The sequence below is a fragment of the Vidua chalybeata genome, chromosome 18 (genome assembly GCF_026979565.1).
Source record: "Vidua chalybeata isolate OUT-0048 chromosome 18, bVidCha1 merged haplotype, whole genome shotgun sequence".
Lineage (NCBI taxonomy): Eukaryota > Metazoa > Chordata > Aves > Passeriformes > Viduidae > Vidua > Vidua chalybeata.
The window spans coordinates 14,446,099-14,451,982 of record NC_071547.1 but is presented as its reverse complement, the minus strand read 5'-3'; the positions used below and the strand labels follow the sequence as shown (position 1 = coordinate 14,451,982).

Genomic DNA, 5,884 nt, shown 5'->3' with positions numbered 1-5,884 from the left:
TGCCTCTTGAATTCACTCTTGGCATGCCAATGGGAGGTGTTCCAGGACAACTTTCCTGGGTTTTGACATAGTCGTCATGCATCCCACCTTGGAAATTCTTGTTGCTCCCCAGAGGCTCCGAGATGCAGAGAACACGGTGGCAGCTGCTGAAAAGAAGAGCAACTGTGAGTTGGTCAAGAAGCAAGAACCTAGGCAGCTGACTGTGCTTGGCAAGGAGCAGCTGCTGGATTCTTGCAATTGCCTTCAGTGCGCACAGAAGCCCGCTGCTCTGCTGCTTGCTTTTTCGCCTTCAGTCAATTACACACTGCTGAAGCTGAGGCAGGCTGTTCAGCTTTGCTGCTTTTCAGCATCTCAGCTGCCCTTCTGCTCTGTGACAGCTCTCCAGGCTTCTTGCCTTCGCCAGGCTGCAACGTGCCCGCTAGTACCAAGAACTGGGCAGGAGTGGGCAGAGAGCACGGCCATCTGCCAGCAGGTTGCAGCTTGCCCAGGAAAGTGCAGTGTCCTTGGAATGTGCAGCAAATCTTATTTCCTGGCAAGGTCGGGCTAAGTGAGCAGTGCTGGTACACTTTTTCCTTGAGAACTGGAGCGGAAAAGCTTTTGGCTAAGATGTAGGCGACTAGAGAGGCAGAATACGCAGCTCCGTAGCTGGCCGAAAGCAAGTGCCGCTTCCCGGCGTCTTTCGGCAGAAGCGGCTCTTCGGAGCGCACCGCTGCCGCTCCAGTGATCTGTGCGCGAAGTAGCCGCTTCTTGTCCTCCGGCAGCCGGAGATCGCGGTAGCTTGCAAGAGGCGAAGAACGAAGCCGCGAAGAAGCCGGCTTGTGTGCGAAGCTCGCAGACAGCTGCGGGACGGTGGCTGCTGCTCTCCTGCCTCTTGAATTCACTCTTGGCATGCCAATGGAAGGTGTTCCAGGACAACTTTCCTGGCTTTTGACATAGTCGTCATGCATCCCACCTTGGAAATTCTTGTTGCTCCCCAGAGGCTCCGAGATGCAGAGAACACGGTGGCAGCTGCTGAAAAGAAGGGCAACTGTGAGTTGGTCAAGAAGCAAGAACCTAGGCAGCTGACTGTGCTTGGCAAGGAGCAGCTGCTGGATTCTTGCAATTGCCTTCAGTGCGCACAGAAGCCCGCTGCTCTGCTGCTTGCTTTTTCGCCTTCAGTCAATTACACACTGCTGAAGCTGAGGCAGGCTGTTCAGCTTTGCTGCTTTTCAGCATCTCAGCTGCCCTTCTGCTCTGTGACAGCTCTCCAGGCTTCTTGCCTTCGCCAGGCTGCAACGTGCCCGCTAGTACCAAGAACTGGGCAGGAGTGGGCAGAGAGCACGGCCATCTGCCAGCAGGTTGCAGCTTGCCCAGGAAAGTGCAGTGTCCTTGGAATGTGCAGCAAATCTTATTTCCTGGCAAGGTCGGGCTAAGTGAGCAGTGCTGGTACACTTTTTCCTTGAGAACTGAAGCGGAAAAGCTTTTGGCTAAGATGTAGGCGACTAGAGAGGCAGAATACGCAGCTCCGGAGCTGGCCGAAAGCAAGTGCCGCTTGCCGGCGTCTTTCGGCAGAAGCGGCGCTTCGGAGCGCACCGCTGCCGCTCCAGTGATCTGTGCGCGAAGTAGCCGCTTCTTGTCCTCTGGCAGCCGGAGATCGCGGTAGCTTGCAAGAGGCGAAGAACGAAGCCGCGAAGAAGCCGGCTTGTGTGCGAAGCTGGCAGACAGCTGCGGGACGGTGGCTGCTGCTCTCCTGCCTCTTGAATTCACTCTTGGCATGCCAATGGAAGGTGTTCCAGGACAAACTTCCTGAGTTTTGATTTTATTTTTCATGCATCCCACCTGTCACGATCCGCTTTTTGCGGGGTGTCGTGATGGTTCTTTTCACCGATCCCAAAAGTGCAAAAAGGCAAGCAACAAGGGACTATCAGTTAATCACAACAAATGCACCTTTATTAGGGGCCAAACCAGTAAATGCGATAGTGGGGATCGGAAAGGAGATAAAAGGAGAGAGAGAGAGAGAAGAGGGGTATGGGAATAGCTACCAACACAGGCGCGATCCTCAGTGGTCCGGATGATGGGGTTCTGTCTGTCGTGTCGGGGGAGTCTCCGAAGTTCTGGTCGACTCGGGGCTCCAGTTATAGTCCACAGAGGAAAGAGGGGGGAGCAAGTGGAACAACGAAAGTCCATTGTAATCGCCACGCGGGAACAGCTGAGTCCACAGAAACCACCAAAGCAAGACGAATCCAATGAAGAATGAGTCCATTTGAATCACTGAAGGGAAACAGGTCATGTCATTAGTGGTCAGACCACCAATTTCCCCTCCTCCCTATAGCAGGGGTCTCAGTCTCAGTCCTTGGGAGGAGGGTTCTCATTCTTTGTTTGTCACAGTGGTAACGAGGCAGATGAGGGGTCTTCAATGAAGGACCCCGGGAGTCACCCCAAAAGTTCATTTGGCTTAAGAACGGAGATTAGAAGCAGGCCGCGCATCAGGCTGTCCCGTGCTGAGTCCACGTCAGGTCCTTGCCAAGTCCTTGCCAAGTTCTTGCCAGGCCTTGTTCGGAACAGCTAGCATGACGGTTCAGTGGTTGCACCTGCACTGTGTCCTGTTCTAAGCCGGAACTGCAGTGGAGGAAGGGATTCTTTCTCGTGGCAATCGGAAGGCAGAATGGAAAATGAGGGGCTTCAGACGGGCTCTTACACCACCCCGTGACTGACGATTGCCCTCGAAAGATCTTCATCAGCAGGGTTCCATGGTGTCGTCGTGGAGTCTTCAGGACTCGTCAAGTGTTGGCAGCACATTCCAGGGAAAAGGGAAGAGAAAAAGGAAAGGAAAGAGAAAACAGGAAAACTAAAACAATAATTAATTCAGCAATAGTTTGTTTAAATAATAATCAATATTAATCAATTAAACAATAAATTGATCAAATAATAAACCAGTATAATCAATATTAAGCAGTAAAGTAATAAACCTAGTATCATCGATATTACTCAGTATAATTTTATAATCAAGAAACAAAAATCATTAAAACAGCGCTTAAAAAAAAACATAAAAGAAAAGGATGTAAAACATATCTACCAACCCTATAATCTTCTTGTGTCTACAGTCCTGGGAATATCTATAGTGTAAAGGATGTCGGCCAAGTGGTGTGCATTAATTATAGATGTTACTTTTGTTCATCGTTTCATCATTCTCCAATTTACAATAAGCAAGATTACTGATAAAACAAAACCAATCATAACTAAAATCAGAAGAACAACAGTGGGATGGCACAATTTGTTCAGGATACCGGCGGCGGTGGGTGACCACCCGAAAAGGGTATCCCACCACTTGTGCTCGGCATCACTTTTCACCCTTTCTACAACACGATGTATTTCTTGCACATCATGATGAACAGTTACCAGAGTTTTCTGTCCATTCTCCTTGATTTTTCCTAGGATCTCTATTAGATCTTGATGAAGTAATGGTTGCTTTACCAAAGTAAGGTTCATCCCAATGGGAGTAGGCAGTAGCTTGTGAATCAACATGAGATTGGATTCTAAAAGTTCATGTAAGGTAACTGGAGCTACAAAAGAAAAATCACATCCTGCAATTTTAGTAAAGTTGCAAGCACAATAATTTGAATGATTTTTAGTATCTACTACTGTACTTTCTATAAACACAGTATCACAAGCGGTTCTGAAGCAGGCACGCCCATTGCCTGTATTTACAAGGACTGTTTCAGAAGTCTCGTTAGGATGAATATCAAAATGACAGCTATTTTGTTCTGTGTCTAAACAGATATCTTGAGCTATAATTGCGTTACCTTCACAGATAAACCCTAGTTGTTCTCGGATAGTACAGGACTCTAAATTGACAGTTTGCCATTTGTCATCAATTTGACGGGCCCATTCTCTATGTTCAGAAGGATAGAAAGTGGGTCCATCATGATTTAATCCTAATGCGATGCTAGGGAATATCAAATGCACTGAGGCATTACTTATGGTCAGCACAAAATGCTGTGGCTGTGTTTGTGTTAGGGTCATAGGTAAAATTCACTACATTCCACCAGGATTGGAAATCTCTTTCAAAGTCAGTGGCACTGTCCCAGACTATTTTCCTAATCTCAGTAGGAAAAGTGCCTTCTTCACCTTCTCTTATAATTGAGGCAGCAACTGACTGCATCCATAATTGAGCCTGGATACAGCTAAGAGCTAAGGAAACATTGCTTTGCGTGGCATTAAGTGCATCAATGATCAATTTTTTATCCTTCACATTTATCTTTTCCCAATTTGGTAGAATGTTTGATAGCAAGCACTGATGTGTTCCCAAGGCCGATAAGGACGACTGCAGTGGTTGCTGTATTTTGGTCAAATCTCTAGTCGTAGAAGCCAATTTATTCATTAATACCTCTGAATTGATTCCCAATTCTGTTCCCACAACACCAGTTATGTCTCTTGGCACCCGTTTTTTAGGAGGGTTCCACTGTCGCAGCCAGGTTGTCCAAGCCTGAAAAGAGGTTTGCAAAAAGGGTGAACAAGCTGGTTGTATTTCTGAGACATTGTTTTGCATCAGCAATTTGACTTGTTTAAGAGACCATGCCGGATCAAATAATATCTGTTGTTGGCCAGTTTTCCTGATTATATATGGTCCAACTTCAAAAATTTTCGGGGTAAGCATAACTGGTGGCTGGGCTCGAGTGGTGGTAGTGGTGGTGGTATAAAGCGTAGTAGATTGAGCTACAGCATTTATTATAAACTTAAAAGAAAGCCCTTTGGTGTTTTTTCCCCATAAACAAACCACTTCTGCAGTCTGTGTTAGTGTAAAATTGTGCCAACAATCCTGTACGCTTGGGTGTGTGCAGACCATTTTGTGCTTAAAGAGATCCTTTCACTTTTTCTGCATGCTACCACAATTAGTTCAGACCACGGTCACTCAGCTGGTTTCTGGCCATGGGGTTGTGGTAGGATGCAGAAAAGTATTACCAGTTTTATCATGGATTAGGTGGTCTTCATGTCCCTCGGAGTTCTTCTGAAAAAGTAAACACAACAGAATTCTGCCGCCGAGAGGCAGAAAAGTTAGAATGATGGAATTATCCAGCATGTATTTGTCCAATGCTCTTTCCCTAGAGCACCAGAGGCTTCCCATGCATATTTATTCAGAGGGGGTTTTAGCACAAGTGCTACTAGTCCTATAGTAAGAGAGGTCCACCAGAACACGTTGGCCAGGGTCATGAGCTGGATTATTAGGATCATTTGGTAGAGAGCATAGGAGTCAGTGTAGATGCAGACCAAAGAGGAATTCTGTGCTTCTCGTTGAAAAACACTCCAGACAGCTATCAGCTCCCCAATGTGTGCACTACCTTCTCCCTCTGTAATCATTTGCTCACCAGAGGAAAAGTGGAGGGCTTCTGCCCTATATTTCCATACTTTTCCTTTCCCTTTAGCAGAAGCATCAGTAAACCAAGAGTTTGCTGATTGTTTGGGGCAGAAAGGAGGGGTTACTTTGATTACAGAGGCAGGTTTGTCCAAGCTCTCAGTTTCTTGGATTGGTAAAGTTTTTACAGATCCTTCTGTCATTGAGAAGAACTTACAGTAATGTTCAACCTGAGCATACCACTTTCTCACTAAGGCCTTCTGGGCCACCCCGTCAGGAGGGGGAGTCCCACTAGTGGCTGTCTTAATAACCTTGAAGGGGCCTCTCAATACAATTGGTTGTTTTCGTGCAATTTTTTCTACTTCTAGGAAAGCTAAGATAACCATCAACAATCCTTTTTCCCAGGTAGTGTATCTTTTCTCAGCATCTTTGGAACCACGGGAGTAAAAACCAACAGGTCTTGTCAGACCCTCAGCACCCCGCTGCCATATGTGTACTGACAGCCCTGAGGAGGCAAATCCCCATTCCACCTGGAAAGGATCTGTAGGATGG

General features: G+C 46.9%; 1 long non-coding RNA gene across 1 annotated transcript; it reads right to left on the bottom strand.

Moving 5' to 3' along the window:
• Positions 1-1,907: 1,907 nt before the first annotated feature.
• LOC128797227 (uncharacterized) lies at positions 1,908-3,090 on the bottom strand. Its single transcript, XR_008434058.1, has 2 exons — positions 3,060-3,090; positions 1,908-2,827 (listed from the first exon to the last, which is right to left on the bottom strand). It is a non-coding gene; the product is annotated as an uncharacterized LOC128797227 (long non-coding RNA).
• Positions 3,091-5,884: the final 2,794 nt, after the last annotated feature.